Consider the following 17433-nt stretch of genomic DNA (forward strand, 5'->3'; position numbering starts at 1 on the left):
CAGAAAGCGGGGGGCAAGTCTGTCCTGGAACTGCATGTGAGAGCGAGTCCAGGACAGGAAGCTTTGATCCATTCACCAGCATTTGCTGAGCACTTACTGGACACCAGGCTCTGTGCTGGGCATGGGGGAGACAGCAGGGAGCACAACAGGTGAGATCCATACCCCCAGCCTAGAGGGCAGAGGCGGATGGTGACCATGCAAACGGGGAGAAGCATGATGAATTCAGAAATGGTTGAGAAAACAGCAGTGCAGTGTGGGGAGAGAGGCTGGGCTGAGGTGGGGAGGTGGCAGCTTACCTAGGCAGTCATGGCAGGTCTGAGAAGGTGGTATATGAGCTGATATCTTTTTCTTTTTCTTTTTTTGTTTTTGAGATGGAGTTTCACTCTTGTCACCCAGGCTGGAGTGCAATGGTGCGATCTCGGCTCACTGCAACTTCTACCTCCCAGGTTCAAGCGATTCTCCCTCCTCAGCCTGAGTACCCGGGATTACAGGTGCCCGTTATCATGCCCAGCTAATTTTTGTATTTTTAGTAGAGATGGGGTTTGACCACGTTAGTCAGGCTGGTCTTGATTACAGGCACGAGCCACCGCGCCCAGCCTGAGCTGATATCTTGATGAAAAGACAAGGCTGTGCAGAGAACTAGGAATGGCAGAAGGAATAGCAGGAACAAAGGCACTGAGGCAGAGAGGAGCCTGCAGCATTGGAGGAAAGCAAGGGAGGAGGAAGTGAGGAGGAGAGCGATAGGAGACAGGCCAGGGACTGTTCCCCGGAATGTCCCCTGCGGAGGTGGCAGGGAAGGTTTCTGAGCTGACACCACCAGACACCTCTACAAAAGCCCCAAAGCCCATTGCAGGTCATAGTGGGCCGCGGGCACAGGGGAGCCCGTTGCGAAGGTGGCGCTTAGCCTGTCTGCTGAAAGTCAGGATCCCTGCCAACATCTTCCGTGACTGACAGTGTGAGGAAAGGACATGGTTTTCTTATTTTTCCCCCAAAGTTTGTATTTAAGACTTATTAAAGTCTTTTTAGAGCAGTTTTAGGTTCGCAGAAAAATTGAGCAGAAGGTGCAGAGGTTTCCCACATATCCTCGACCCTCCACACGGGTAGCCTCCCCTCTGTCAGTGTCCTCGGCCAGAGTGGTGCCTTTGTTAGAATTAATGAACCCACATGGACGCTTATCCCCCAGAGTCTGCAGTTGACATTGGGGTTCACTCTCGGTGCTGTGCGTTCTGTGGGCTTGGACAAATGTCTGATGGTGTGCATCCGCCATCACAGTATCACACAGTGTTTCCAGCGCCCTGCAAACCTCCCATGCTCTACGTGTTCATCTCTGTTTCCTTCCCAACCCCTGGCAGCCCCTGATCTTTTCACAGCTCCATAGCTTTGCCTCTTCCAGAATGTCATATTGTTGGAATTGCATAGTATGTAGCCTTTTCAGATTGGTTTCTCTCACTTAGTAAAAGGCATTTAAGATAGGATATTTCTTTTTGTCATCATGATTCCTCTTGGGGAGCTGATGTGGAGCAGAGAGGGAGCCAGGTGGTGCTAGGCATACAGGGAGAGGTGTACTGTGAGAAATGATAGCCAAGGGCAGAGGTGGAGTTGGCGGGTGCCGCGTCCCCTGGCCCCAAGAGCAGCAAGTTGGCTGTGACTGTGATGTTTGGCTTCAGTGGGCTAAGGGAGCAGGTGCATGGGTCGCCCTGCCACTGGGGTCCCCACTGCAATATGGGGCTCCAGAGCAAGAGACTTTAAGTCCCAGCCTCCTCACAGGTCTGATGGCGTTTGCCTCTCCCAGCTCTGCTGCCTCATTGGGAAAATGGGAATAACAGAGGCACCTATAATGCATGGTAGTTGTGAATCTTTGGGCTCAAGTGTGTAAAGCACCCAGTTGTGGGAAACACCCGTAGGTGTATCTTGAATGAATGAACAAACCTCTGTGCCGGGCTCAGTGCAGGAAAGACAGTCCTGGATTTGAATCTTGCCCTGCCATTTCCAAACCTTGTGCTCTCAGGCAAGTCATTTCACCTGACCAGAACTCAGTTTCCTCATCTGGAAAGCAAAGAGGGTAATCGTACCCATTTTACAGAATTACTGGGAGAATAGATGAGATGATACTCCAAGCCATAGTGCCGGGCACTCAGTAAACATTTTATAAATAAAAGCTGGCCAGGCACAGTGGCTCACACCTGTAATCCCAGTACTTTGGGAGGCTGAGGCAGGTGGATCACGAGGTCAGGAGTTCGAGAGCACCCTGGCCAACATGGCAAAACCCTGTCTCTACTAGAAATACAAAAAATTAGCTGGGTATGGTGGTGCCCATCTGTAGTCCCAGCTACTTGGGAGTCTGAGGTAGGAGAATTGCTTGAATCAGGGAGGCAGAGGTCGGAGTGAGTTAAGATCATGCCACTGCATTCCAGCCTGGGTGACAGAGCGAGACTCTGTCTCAAAAAAATAAAAAATAAAGAAAAGAAATGCTGGATATGATGACTTAAAACAAATGTGTAAAGTACTGAGTATGCAGCAGCTATTGTGCCAAATGTTTTAAAGGTATTATCTTGGCTGGGCGCAGTGGCTCATGCTTGTAATCCCAGCACTTTGGGAGACTGAGGCAGGCAGATCACTTGAGGCCAGGAGTTCAAGACCAACCTGGGCAACATTTTAAAAAAATTAGCTAGGCATGGTGGTATGTATCTATAGTTCCAGCTACCTCAGGAGGCTGAGGTGGGAGGATTGCTTGAGCCCAGGAGTTCAAGTCTGCCATGAGCCATGATCATGTCACCACACTCTAGCCTGGACAACACACTCTATCTCTAAAAATATATTTAAATAAATAAATATATTATATGCTATTGAGGCAGATGCTGCTGATATCGCCCATTTCAGAGATGGGAAAGCTGAGGCTCAGAGAAAGGACAGGATTTGCCCAAGGTCATGCATGGATAAGCTAGGATTGGAATTCTGGGAGTCTGATTCAGAGCCTGATGCAGCAGGTGTTACTCCAGGAGCTCAGAAGAAGACCTGCATGGAGTGCTGGGCTCAGGAGGGAACGTGGAGAGGGCCATATGACTTGGCCCTGGAAAATAGGGGGATTTTTCCAGAGCTGGAGGAGACAGAGCTGGGAATGGGTCAGGATATCAAGTGGAGGGGCCTGCATGGGCAAGGACCAGGAGGTGAGAGTCACCTGGGTCACACAGAAGGAATGGCACCTGTGACTGGAGCCTAGGGTGTGGGACAGGATTCAACAGGGAAGAAGGTTTGGCCACAGCGTGGAGGCAGGCACAGCTTGCAGAGCTGTGGCACCGTCTCTCCCCATCCCCCACCCCAAGTCTGTTTGTGTCTGTCCTTTGGAGCTTCCCAAAATACTCCTGTCTCCACCCCATCACCACCACCAGCCCCACTCCAGTCCCTCCCAACTGTCACCTCCTGTGTACCTCACCCATAATAAATTTAAAAATTAAAAGCTGCCAGCTTTTTCGGTAGACTGCTTCTCCCTGACACAATGCCCTTACGTCTGTTCCTCCTTTTGAGCTCCACGGCAGCTATGTGGGGGCAGTCACAGGGGCGATTTTTTTCTCTCCTTTAGAGTGGGAGAAATTGAGACTCGGAGAGTTAATTTATATTTGTTCTTCAGATCTTGAGCCATCACCACCTTCAGGAAGCCCTCCCTGACCTTCCCCGCTACGCTGTCAGATCTGATTTCTTTGTTATCTGTTCTCCTAGAACCAAGGTGCAAAGAACCGGTCTCACTTTGTAATGATTTACCCATTTTGTGATCTCGTTTCTATCTTTTCCTCTCCCTGGACTGTAGTGCTTGTGAAGACAGGGACCGCGTCTGCTTGCTCTCCGCTGCCTAACTCACGGGAGCACTTGAGAAATACTGAGTGTGTGAATAACAGTGTTGGTTCCTGTGATATGTGCGGGGAAGGAGGTATTAATGGGAAATGGAAGAGGCACACTTGTCCCGGCTTAGGGGATGGGGAGTCCAGGAAGGGTTCCAGGATGAGGTGACACCTTGGCTGAAGCTTGAAGGCTGCATTGCAGCTAGCCAGCTGGAGCATTCTCAGAGGGTCATCTGGCAGAAGGCACCGCACGAGCAATGGTACGGAAGTGAGCATGTAGTGCCACCTTTGGGGACCATGGCTGAGGGTCAGTGGTCCAGGCAGGGCTGAAGATGCTGGTCCATGCATCTTGTCCTGGGAGTCCCAGGTGCCTGTGAGAGCAGCAGAGTGGCATAACCTGCCCTTCGCTCGCTCCCATTGCTCCAGTGGTTGTTGAGGCGCCTTTGAGTCACCCCCTCTTCTCCCCACTTTCCTCACATGCTGAGCCATTTTTTGTTTTTTTGAGATGGAGTCTCTCTCTGTTGCCCAGGCTGGAGTATAGTGGCATGATCTCGGCTCACCGCAACCTCCACCTCTTGGGTTCAAGCAGTTGACCTCCACCTCAGTTACCTAGTAGCTGGGATTGCAGGCTTGCACCACCACACCCGGCTAAGTTTTGTATATTTAGTAGAGATGAATTTCTCCATATTGGTCAGCCTGGTCTCGAACTCCTGACCTTAGGTGATCCACCTGCCTCAGCTTCCCAAAGTGTTGAGGTTCTAGGCATGAGCCACCATGCCTGGCCTGAGAGTTATTTTTAAAGCCACCCGGCAGGGCCCTCCAGGCATCCCAATTTAGCCATCCTCTCCACTGCCAGTTTCTTCCACAGGTAGGCATCAGGGAGCCCATGTCATAAGTGGGTGCTAGCTCAGTGGTCCTCACCCCACCTGCACAGTACTCACCCCACCTCAACCACCAGAGACCCCAGGTGGGGAGTACAGGTGGGGCGCTCTGAGTTAGCAGACCTTGGAGGAGCAGGGGGCAGCTGGCTTGGGTGATTTTTATTTAAACCTACTGTGTGCCACAAGCACTGTGTTGGGTGCTTTAAACCAGGGGTGTCTGTAGGCCAAATCCAACCTGTTTGTACCCACCCTTTACATTTTCAAAGGGTTGTAAAAACCAAAGATACTATGAGATAGATTGTATGTGGCCTGAAAATAGGTCACATACAATTTATATTTGCCAGTTTTAGCAAATAGAAATTTAACAAATAAAAATAATTTCCCAGATTTGGCAAATAAAAATTCAGAATGCCTTGTTTAAGTTTGAATTTCAGAGAATCATCAACAATCCGTATAGTATTTGGAGCATACCTATACTCAAAAAATTATTCCTTATTTATCTGAAATTGAGATTTAACTGGGCATCCTGTAATTTTTCAGGCAGTCCTACCCCAAACCCTAAAATATTTGCTACCCAACCCTTTACAGAAAAAATTTACTGATCCCAGCTTTAAACACGTATCAGTGGGATCTAGAGCCAGGGGGGCTTAGGACGCCACCTGGAACCAAGCTCAGTAAGCATTAGCTACTGGTGTTAATGTTATTAATGTAGCCCGATTGATTGTCAGTATTTATTGAGCACCTACTATGTGCCCGGGCACTGTCCTAGGGGTTCAAGCTCTTCATGGGAGCGATGAACGCTAAATGGATGAGCCCAGAGATGTATAAAGAGAGGTCAAGTGCATGAGTCCTAAGGAAGAGAACACAGCAGAGGAAAAGAGTGGCAATGGCAGGTTTGAGGCCCTGTTTTAGACAAGGTGATCAGGGAGCCTCTCTGAGGGGCAGACATTTGAGCCGACCACAGAATGGAGTGGGGATGTGGCTTTCTGGGGGCTGCCCCTTCTCCAGCCCTCGTGGTGTGCCTGGCCCTGTTCCAGTGCTATGTATGTTTTGCTCATGGAATCTTCACACAGCAGCCCTATGAGGTGATGCGGGTACCGTCCCCGTTTCACAGATGAGGAAACTGAGGCCCAAGGTCACCCAGCAAATGGCAGAGCTGGCGATTGACTTGTTTATGTTGTTACCTCCCTAGAGTGCCTCCATTGATCTGGCACTGGCTGCATGCTGGGTCCTGTTTGAGGCTCTCTGCCTCTATTTTCTGCAATCTTTATGACAGCTCTGCACCCTGGGGCATGTTTCTCATCTGGGGCCCAGAGGAGTAAACCCAGCCCATACAGTATGGGGAGGCAGGGAGGAGTGGCAAGTTAATGTGGAACTGGCAGGATTCAGGGTGGGCTGCAGAGGGTACCTGGGTGTGGGCAGGTGGTAGGTGAGAGGGTGGGAGAAGATAGGGCAGGCCCAGGAGACCCAGAAGTCCCCCTTCCTGCCTCACAGATTGCTCTGGGTTTCCCTGCCTGGAATTAGCATTTACTCGCCCTGAGTCCCTCCTGAGATTAATCCTCTTTTTATGCTGTTTAAATATTTGCAGGTGGAGAGAGGGAAGAAAGGCGGGTGGGGCTGGTTTCTGAATGGTTGCAGGGTGGGGCTGGAGGTGGTGGGCAGGTGCTCAGATGCCTGATGTGGTGGGGCGGGTCGGGGCTGCAGCCCCCAGGGACCAGCTAGGTCCCGACTAGCCAGGAGGTGGGAAGCCCAGGGAAGGCAGTACTGAGTTGAAGGCCTCAGCAGCTGGCCATTCACCTGACGCCCATGAGCACCTGCTGTGTGTCAGGCACCATCTCCATGATCTCATTCAGGCCTCCTCACATGTGGATATCTGTAAAGTGAGGTAACAGCCTGAGGGAGGGGTGCTGTTACCACCCACCTCACTTTACAGGTATCCACATGAGGTTGGAGACTTGCCCAACAGAATTCGACCCCAGGTCAGTGACTCCACATTCTGGGCTCTCAGCCTCTCTCAGCTGCCTCCTGACACCCTGTCCTTTATGCCAATTTGCTGGCTCCAGAAGGAATGAGCTCCCCATCACTGGAGGACTGCAAGCAGATGCTAGAGGACCCCTCAGAATGGATGCTGGGGAGGAATAAAAGCCTCCTGACCACCTGGACCTTTGTGAACCCCCATTTCCTGAAAGACCTCCCTTTGGGTATGATGGGTGCAGTCTTGCCAGACAACCCAGTTCTCCTAACTCCCAGGGTGGTGTTTCTTTTGGTCCTCAAGTTGGGAGAGGCTGAGGAATCCCTTCTCATGGATTTCCCAGCACGTTGATTTTCAGATGGCCCAGTACTGGGCAGGTCTGGCAGCAGGGCTTTAGGGCAGGCCGTCAGACAGGCCTAAGTTCAAATTCCAGTAGTGCCCTTTTCTGGCTGTGTGACCCTGGGAAAATTGCATAAACTCCCTGAGCCTCAGTTTACACTCCCATCAGCCCCATCTTTAAAATGGGGATAATAATGGCCTTTTGAGGATTAAATAAGTATTCTACAAAAGCACCTGGCACATAGAGGATGTTCAAGTAAGGAACTTCAACACATTTATGGGAAAAAAAAAATACACCTCATTAAAAAGTGGGCAAATGACATGAACAGACACTTCTCAAAAGCAGGCATACGTGTAGCCAACAAGCGTATGAAAAAAAGCTCAACCTCACTGATCATTAGTGAAATGCAAATGAAGCCACAGTGAAATACCATCTCACACCAGTCAGAATGGCTAATTGTTTTGAGTCTTGCTCTGTTGCCCAGGCTGGAGTGCTGTGGTGCGGTCCCAGCTCACTGCAATCTCTGCCTCCTGGGTTCCAGCAATTCTCCTGCCTCAGCTGCAATTACAGGTGCCTGTAATTCCAGCACCCGTAGCTGGGATTACAGGTGCCTGTCACCATGCCCAGCTGATTTTTTGTATTTTTAGTAGAGACTGGGTTTCACCGTCTTGCCCAGGCTGGTTTCGAACTCCTGACCTTGTGATCCACCCACTTTGGCCTCCCAAAGTGCTGGGATTACAGGTGTGAGCCACCATGCCCGGCCTGAATGGCTAATTATTAAAAAGTCAAAAAATTGGGCGTATGTTATCAGGATTCCGTGTGCTTGCCATGTATGTGTGTCAAGTGCCGGGCACATATAAATAAGAGGGGTAGTATTATTTTCAGAGAGAGTCACTGGCTGAAGCTTCTAGAGGTGCAGTCAAGAGTGTGGGTTTAGCTTCCATTTCTGCCCACTTTATGACCTTGGGCATGTTACTTAATCTTTCCTTAATCTTTCTGCCCCTCAGTCTCACCATCTGAGAACTAGGTATGAAATAGAACCTGTCCTCACAGCACTGCGGAGAGGGCATAATGAGCAAATAATACAGATCAAACCTAGACGCCACCTGTTCAGCTGAGTCTGGCACATGAGGAGGGCTTGGTCAGAGGGAGAGATGATGCAGAGAATGAGGATGATGAAGATGATGGGAATGGTGGTGCTCTCGGTGGATCTGTTACTTCACTAGGGCTGCCCTAACAGGGTACACGGAATGGGTGGCTTGAACGACATAAACTGATTTTCTCACAGCTCTGGAGACTGGAAATTTAAGATCAAGGTGTCTGCAGGACTGGTTCCTTCTGAACTCCATGGGGGAAGTATCTGATCCAAGCCTCCCTTCGTGGCTCATAAGTGGCCATCTTCTCCCTGATCTTCACATGATCTTCCCTTTGTATCTGTGTCTAAATTTCCTCTTCTTTTTTTTTTTTTTTGAGATAGAGTTTCACTCTTGCTGCCCAGGTTGGAGTGCAGTAGCATGATCTTGGCTCACTGCAACCTCTGCCTCCTGGGTTCAAGCGATTCTCCTGTCTCGGCCTCCCAAGTAGCTAGGATTACAGGCACCTCCCACCATACCTGGCTAATTTTTGTATTTTTAGTAGAGACAGGTTTTCACCATGTTGGCCAGGCTGGTCCAGAACTCCTGACCCCAGGTGATCCATCCACCTTGGCCTCCCAAAGTGCTGAACCACTGCACCTGGCCAATTTACTCTTTTTTTTTTTTTTTTTTTTTTTTGAGACAGAGTCTTGCCCTGTTACCTAGGCTGGAGTGCAGTGGTACAGTCTCGGCTCACTGCAAACTCCACCTCCCGGGTTCAAGTGATTCTCCTGTCTCGGACTCCCAAGTAGCTAGGATTACAGGCACATGCCACCATGTACTAATTTTGTATTTTTAGTACAGGTGGGTTTCGCCATGTCGGTCAGGCTAGTCTGGAACTCCTGACCTGGTGATCTGCTTGCCTCAGCCTCCCAAAGTGCTGGGATTACAGATGTGAGCCACTGCACCCAGCCCCGACTTCCTCTTCTTTTTTTTTTTTTTTTTTTTTGAGATGAAGTCTTGTTCTGTTGCCAGGGTGGAGTGTGGTGGCTTGATCTCAGCTCACTGCAATCCCGGGTTCAAGCTATTCCCCTGCCTCAGCCTCCCAAGTAGCTGGGACTACAGGTGCATGCCACCATGCCTGGCTAATTTTTTGTACTTTAGTAGAGATGGGGTTTCACCATGTTGGCCAGGATGGTCTTGATCTCCTGACCTCATGATCTGCTTGCCTCGCCCTGCCAAAGTGCTGGGATTACAGTTGTGAGCCACCGTGCCCAGCCCCAATTTCCTCTTCTTATAAGGACACTTACATTCATATTGGATTAGGACCCACCCAAATGACCTCATTTTGACTTAGTCGCCTCTGTCAAGGCCTGATCTCCAAAGACAGCCCATTCTGAGACAGTAGAGTTAAGATTTCCACATATGCAGTCGAGGTGAAAGTGACACAGTTAAGCGCATGGCAGGGGGGGAGGTGACATTTTGCGTGATCAGATTTCTGAGGGTGGAAGAGGCACGACACAGGAAAAGAAGGGAGGATGAAGGCATCCTAGACAGTGGGAGGTGGGCATGTCTTTGAGACCCGAGGAATAAGTGGGGAGACCCTGAGGGGTGCTGCCTGCTTGAAGGCATCTGCTTGTTGGTGACAGAGCTAGAACTTTCCAGAGCTGGCACCTCCCCCTCCCACCCTCCCACCGTGTGCTCTGGAGAAAGCCAGGGGTTTGCCACATGTCCTGAGGAAGCTCATGGCTTCCTTTTGTGGAAGGAACAGATGGAGCCTGGTAGCCTCTGTGTTCACCATGAGGGAGAACACAGACAGGTGGCCGGGCTCCTACGTCAGAGCCACTGTGGAGGTGACAGCAGATGGCTGCCTCCAAGGAACAGGAGGATGTTGGCAGGATGGCTACAACCTTAAGAGAGGGCCAGCCACAGTGCATGGGAGTTGTCAGTCATATCGGCACTGACCCCGAGAGCTGTCCCAGACTGCAGACCACCTAAGTATGCTGTCTGGGTCATCGGGATAGAGGGGCAGTTCTCTTGGCTGGAGCTGCGAAGTAGACCAGCCTGGTGGAGCCAAATGTTCTTGTGCAGTGTTGGTCCTCAGGCCAAATCCAGCCCTCCACTGGTTTTTGTGAATAAAGTTTTATTGGGACACAGCCATGCCCATTCATTTAAATACATGAATGAATATGTAGCTGCTTTCATACTACAAGGGCAGAGTTGAATAATTAACATGGAGACCATGTTACCAACAAAGCAGAAATTTTTTACTCTCTGGACCTTTACAGAAAAGGGTTGCCAACCCTTGGTCCTCTGCTTTGTAGTCTAAAGTCTTGAGTGTCAGGCCTGGCCCTGGACCTTCCTGGCTGTGCTGATTTAGAGGAATGTCCCCTGCCCTCTGAGTCTCAACTGCCTCCTCTGCTGGCGGGGATTGTATTCACCTGAAGTTGTGAGGCAAGGCAGGCGGGAGAGAGCTTTACAAACTGCAACTCACTCAAGACATACTAGTTCTTCTCTGCGTTCAACCTGCCTGTTGCCTCCTCCCCCTCCTCACATCCTAGGCAAAACTCCTTTTCATACCTGCTCCATACTGCCCTTGGTGGTGGGGTTTCCCCCTGCAAAATTTTGTTATTTTTTTCTTAACCTGATTTTTACCTGCATAAACACGCCTGATGAGCAGGGAGGTGGGATGCACAGTCCAGATGTAACTTGGTCCAGGGAAGCAGGGGTGTCTCTGTCATCATTATTCAAATGCTACGGATTATTGAGCACACACTGTATACCAGGCCCTGTGCTAAAAGCTTTACCCGCATCGCCTCATCTAAACCTCCCCATCAGGGCATTCATTCAACAGATAGATGTTGAATGCTGCTCTGTGCCAGGCACTCTGCTTGGTCTTGGGAATAGAGCACCAGATGGCAGAGATGAATTCCTGACCTCGTAGAGTGTGGAGGCCACTAAATCAGAGAGTTAGGGAATGAGGCAAATAAGCAAAATCATGAAGGACTATGGAGAGAAAAAAGGTAGAAAAAGGGGTATGTAGGGTATCAAGTTGGGTGGGGGTCGGGGAGTTGCAATTTTAAATAGGATGGTCAGGGAAGGTGACATTTGAAGAAAGAGTTGAGGTTTCTGGGGAAAGAGCGTTCCAGGCGAAGGGAACAGAAATTGCAAAGGACATGAGATGGGCAAACATCAAGGAAGCCTGTGTATGTAGAGTAAGGGTTGGGATGGGGGAGAGGGGCTTGGGAGATCAGCAGAGGGCCCTCCCTGAGGGAGGTGGTGAGGACTTGGGTTGTCACTCTGGGTGAGATGGGTGCCACGGAAAAGTTCTGGGCAGAGGAGGAACATGGTTTGATGGAACTTTCTTTAACTGAAAGATATTCATTTATTTATACTATGTGAACACATAACATATGCACATTTTAAAATGGTAAAATATACATAATTTAAAATTTACCTTCTTAACCATTTTTAAATATACTGTTCAATGTTGAGTACATTTACATTCTGTGTGCCAACCTCCAAATCTCTTTTTGAAAGATAAACTCTACACCCATTAAATAATACCTCCCCATTTCTTCTCTCCCCAGCCACCCAGCAACTGCCATTCTCCTTTCTTTCTCTTTTAAATTTGACAACTCTAAGTACCTCATATAAGTGGAATCATGAAGTATTTCTTCTTTTGTGTCTCTATTATTTCACTTAGCACAATGTCCTCAAGATTCATTCATGTTTTAGCATGTGTCAGGATTTCCTTCCTTTTTAAGGCTGGATAGTATTCCATTGTGTGTGTAGACCACATTTCGTCTATCCTTTTCAGCCATCGATGGACACTTGGGTCGCTTCCACCCTGTGGCTACTGTGTATAATACTGCTGTGAACATGGGTGTACAAATTTGGCTTTGAGACTTTGCCTTCATTTGTTTTGAGTGTATGCCCAGAAGTGGAATAACTGGATCATATGCTAATTGTATGGTTAATCTTTTGAAGAACCACCATACTGTTTTCTGCAGCAGCTCCACCATTTCTCCTTCTGATCATCGCACAAGGGTTCCAGTTGCTCCATATCCCCACCAACATTTCATAGCAGCCTCCTGATAGGTGTGAGTGGTATCTCACTGTGGTTATGATTTGCATTTCCCTAATGATTAATCACATTGAGCATCTTTTCATGTGCTTGTTGGTCATTTGTATGGCTTCTTCAGAGAAATGCCTATTCAAGTCCTTTGTCCATTTTTGAATTCAGTTGCTTGTTGTTGTTGAGTTGCAGTTCTTCATATAGTCTGGACATTAACCCTTTATCACATATATGATTTGCAGATATTTTCTTGTATTCCATGGGTTGCCTTTTCCATTCTGTTTATTGTGTCCTTTGATGCACAAAAGGTTTTAACTTTACTGTCCAATTTATCTATTTTTACTGTTGTTGCTCCTGCATTTGGTGTCGTATCCAAGAAATCATTGTCAAATCCAATGCCATGAAGCTTTCCCCCTGTTTTCTTACAGGATCTTTATGGTTTTAGCTTGTATTTAAGTCTTTGGTCCATTTTACATTAATTTCTATATGTGGGGTAAGGTAAGGGTCCAATTTTATTCTTTTGTATGTAGCTATCCAGTTTTCCCAACACCATTTGTTGAAAAGACTATCCTTTTGTTACTGAAATACCAGGGGTTTGGTCTAGGTCCTGCTGCTGACTGCACAGAAAGTTAATCACTGAGATGACAAGTATTTTCAAGGAAGATTTAATCAGGTGCTGCAGCTAAAGAGATGGGAGCTCAGTCTCAAATCCATCTCCGAGTGACTAAAACTAGGCATTTATATAGCCGAGAAGAAATGCAATAATGTGTTGTAAGAAAGCAAGAACTAGGAGTGACAGGGAAGCAATCATGGGGAATGAGGGGGTCCCCCCACTGTCTGATGTGGTGAGTTTCAGTTCTTTGATACTTTTTTTGAGAGGCCTGAAGGACCTTCTCTGAGGAAGGAACTCAGATAAATACAAGCCTCAAGCTTTTTAAGACTGCAAGGGTCAGTTTCTATGTTTATCAAAAAGAAGAGTTTATGGGGCAATTGGGTCAGTTTCACTCTCCCCTTTGAGTGGGCATGGCCCCCTTGACAAAATCATTTGATTATATATGTGAGGTTTTAGTTCTGGGCTCTCTATTCCATTTGTCTAAATTTTATTTATTTATTTATTTGTTTATTTATTACTTTGTTCTTCATTTTGAAGATTTTTCAAGATTGTTTGGCATTGAGGGTTCCATGAAATGTTTCTTGATACTAATTTTAGGATAGATATTTATGTTTCTGAAAAAAAAAAAAAAACCACCATTGGGATTTTGATAGAAATTTCATTGAGTCTGTCAATTACTTTGTAATATCAACATTTTTAGCAACATAAAGCCTTCTAAACCATGAACAGAGGATGCCTTTCCATTTATTTGTCTTGTTTTTATTTTGAGACAGAGTCTTGCTCTTTTGCCCAGGCTGGAGTGTAGTGGTGTGATCACGGCTCACTGCTGCCTCAACCTTCTGGGCCAGGCTGTCCTCCCACCTCAGCCTCTCAAGTAGCTGGGATTGCAGGTGCATGCCACCATGCCTGGCTTTTTTTTTTTTTTTTTTTTTTTTTGTAGAAGTGGGATTTCACTATGTTGTCCAGGCTGGTCTCAAACTCCTGAGCTCAAGTGAACCTTTGACCTCAGTCTCCGAAAGTGCTGGGATTACAGGCATGAGCCACTGCACAGTGCCCGACCATAATCCTTTTATTTTTTTTTTGAGATGGAATCTTGCTCTGTTACCCAAGCTGGAGTGCAGTGGCACAATCTCAACTCACTGCAACCTCTGCCTCCTGGATTCCAGCGATTCTCCTGCCTCAGCCTCCCGAGTAGCTAGGACTATAGGCATGTGCCACTACGCCTAGCTAGTTTTTTATTTTTTATTTTTTTTTGGATTTTTAGTAGAGATAAGGTTTCACAGAGTGTTAACCAGGACGGTCTCAATCTCCTGACCTTGTGGTCCGCCCGCCTCGGCCTCCCAAAGTGCTGGGATTACAGGCGAGAGCCACCAAGTCTGGCTCATAATCGTTTTAATATGCTGTTGAATTCTGTTTTCTAGTATTTTGTTGACAATTCTTGCATGCATATTCATCATAGATATTGGTCTATAGTTTTTTTTGTATCCTTGACTGACTTTGGTTTCAAGGTAGTCCTGACCTTATAAAATGAGTTTGCAAGTGTTCCTGCCTTTTTAATATTTTTGGAAGAATTTGAGAAGAATTGGTTCACTTCTTTTAATGTTTGGTAGAATTCAGCAGTGAAGCCTTGTGGTCCTGGGCTTTTCATTATTGGAAGGTTTTTAGCTTACTGATTCTGTCTCCCTGCTACAATATGTCTGTTAAGATTTTCTATTTCTTCCTGATTTGGTTTGTAGATTGTGTGTTTCTAAGAATTTATTCATCTTATCTAGGTTATCCAATTTGTTGGCATCCATTTGTTTATAGTATTCCCTGATAATGCTTTTTTCTGTGGCATCTGTTATGTCCTCACTTTCATTTCTGATTTTAATTTTGAGAATCCTCTTTTTTTTTTTTTTTTAGTCAATCTAGCCAACGGTTTGTCAATTTTGTTGATCTTTTGGACAAACCATCTCTTGGTTTTGTTAATTTTCTCTGTTTTTTAATTCTGTATCATTTATGGCTGCTCTAATCTTTACTTTCTAATTAATTAATTATCTACTTATTTTTTTGAGATGAGGTCTCGCTCTGTCACCTGGACTGAAGTGCAGTGGTACAATCTCGGCTCACTGCCAAGATCACTGCCAGAACCTCTCTACTGATTCTCCCGCCTATCTCCAGAGTAGCTGGGATTACAGGCATTCACTATCATGCCCGGCTAATTTTTGTATTTTAGTAGAGATGGGGTTTCACCATGTTGGTCAGGCTGGTCTTGAACTGCTGACCTCTGGTGATCCACCTGCCTCAGCCTCCCAAATTGCTGGGATTACAGGTATGAGCCACCTTGCCCAGTCTAATTTTTAATATTTCCTTCTCTCTGCTAGCTTTGGATTTAGTTTGTTCTTCTTTCTCTGGTTCGTTAAGGTGTGCCGGTAACTTGTTTCTTTGAGATCTTTCTTACTTTAATGTAAGCATTTTCAGCTGTAAGTTCCTTCCTAATACTGCTTTTATGGCATCCTATAGCTTTGGCCATGTTGCGTTTTTGTTTTCATTTAACTCAATACATTTTCTAATTTCCCTTGAGATTTGTTCTTTGACTCATTGGTTAAGAGTACGTTAAGATTCATTTTTGTGGATTTTCTAGTTTTCCTTCTGCTGTTGATTTTTTGTTTCATTCCATTGTGAATGAGAAAGATGCCTCGTATGCTTTCATTTTTTAGAAGTTACAATGACTAGTTTTGCATCCTAATATATTCTCTCTCCTGGAGGATGTTCCATGTACACTTGAGAAAAGTGGGCATCCTGCTGTTAGTGAGTGGAGTGTCTGTACATGTCTGTTAAGTCCAATTGTTGGTTTGCAGCGTTGCTCAAGGCCTCTGTTTCCTTGATACTACATCTGGTTTCTATTGATTTACCTTTTAACGAGATCCTTCTGGCTGCATTAAACTGAGCTTCTTAGAAGTGGATACAGGGAGACCAGTAAGAGTCTACAGCATTGATTCTGGGGAGAGGTGATGGTGACTTGGACCGGGGAGGTGGTAGTGGGAGGCTGAGAAACGGTTGGAATCAGAGGACATTTTGAAGGTACAGCCAGCATGTTTGACGGAATCTTTAGAAGTTGGTACCATTATCCTAAGGAGGTAAAGGAATTTGCCCAAGGTCTGATAAATGGCTCATCCAGGATTTGAACCCAGGTCTGTCTGTCCCCCAAATTCTCAGTTCTTAATTAACCATGTACTTTCCTGAAAGTGCTCCTGACCCAGTTGCCTGAACTCCCCACCCTCAATGCCTCCCTGACAGTCCTCTACCATCTACGACTGAGCCTGAACTCACTCCCTCTACTGCTATATTCCCAAATGTCATCAGGGTCTGGGTGCTTGGCCGCCGTCTTCTGGCAGTTTCTCAGCATCACCATGTCCTGCCTTAGAGGAGCAAAGAAAAGAAGGAGACAGATTCCTGCAGAGGGGAGAGAGGTGTGCAAACGCTCTGAGACCACATGGGCTTCATGACATGTTGTAGAAGGAGCTCAGCCCCTGGAGTCAGACAAACCTGGGTCCAAGCCCTGAATCCACTCCTCGCCAGCTGTGTGACCCCAGGCAGATTACATCACCTCTCTGGGCCTCTGTTTCCTCCCTTGACAAATAGGGATAATAATGTTACTCTCCATTATCTACAACTATGGTTATAAGAAAATGTTCTTTTTTCAAATAAAATATTCTACCAAAGACTGAGATCAATCATGATTCTTGGAGCCATTCATTTTTCAAAGAGAACTTTATTGAGCAAATACCACGTGCTGGAACTCGAGGTAGTTGTTGGCACCATAGCCGTAAAGCAAGGAAACACAGAATGCTTACCCCCATGGCAATCAGAGCCTGGCAGGGAAAATGAGTTGCTGACCAAATGTTATACATCTGATGGGTGTTTCAAAAGCAGCTTCTCTAGGAACCCAAGCAGGGGAATTTGATGTCCTGAACAGGAAACCTTCCAGCCAGGGCCAAAATAACAGTGACAGCGGGGCCAGGTAAGGTTTCAGGCAGAGGTGATGACCTGCATGCAGCCGACATTTATTGGAGCACACAGCGTGCCAGGCCCTGTGCTCTGCACGTGATGATCATTATCTTATGCAGTCTTCCCAAGCGCCTTGAGGCTGGTGCTATTTCTATAACCTTTTTAACCAAGGAGAAAACTAGAGTTCAGAGAAGTGACATGATTTGCCTGAGGAAACACAGCTAATAGTGGGAGGAGCCAAGATAGGCATTGGGAGCCACGATGGGAATTAAAAAAAACAAGATAAGTTTGAATTTCTGCTCTGCTCCTTCTTACTACGTGACCTTGGGTGGGCCAGTTTGCCTCCATAAGACAATTTCCTGGGCCTCCCTAGATAGTTTTCAGGCATAGAAAGGCTGCAGGCAACCCCCAGCTTGGAGTTGGTGGAGCACGGAGGTCGGAAGCTGTTCATAGTGCTGATGCTGACTTGGTTGTGTTGGGTAAGGATGCTGAGCCAGCTCTGTGGGGGACACTGCCATGTGTTTCTGCAGAGAAGGTGGACAGGGATGCACCGAACTCTGTGTTCATCTCCAGGAGGTAACCAGAAGGCAGGGAGAGGGGGCAGGGAGGGCCTAGGACAGCTCTCAGATGGATGCATGAACATGCTGACA

General features: G+C 47.1%; 1 protein-coding gene across 1 annotated transcript in view; it reads left to right on the forward strand.

Moving 5' to 3' along the window:
• SGSM1 (small G protein signaling modulator 1) overlaps positions 1-17433 on the forward strand; it is a 94062-nt gene that overhangs the window by 13295 nt on the left and 63334 nt on the right. The gene's annotated exons all lie outside the window — the stretch shown is intronic.

The sequence above is a fragment of the Aotus nancymaae genome, unplaced genomic scaffold (genome assembly GCF_030222135.1).
Source record: "Aotus nancymaae isolate 86718 unplaced genomic scaffold, 86718_ANA_hifiasm-v0.15.2.pri h1tg000076l, whole genome shotgun sequence".
NCBI lineage: Eukaryota > Metazoa > Chordata > Mammalia > Primates > Aotidae > Aotus > Aotus nancymaae.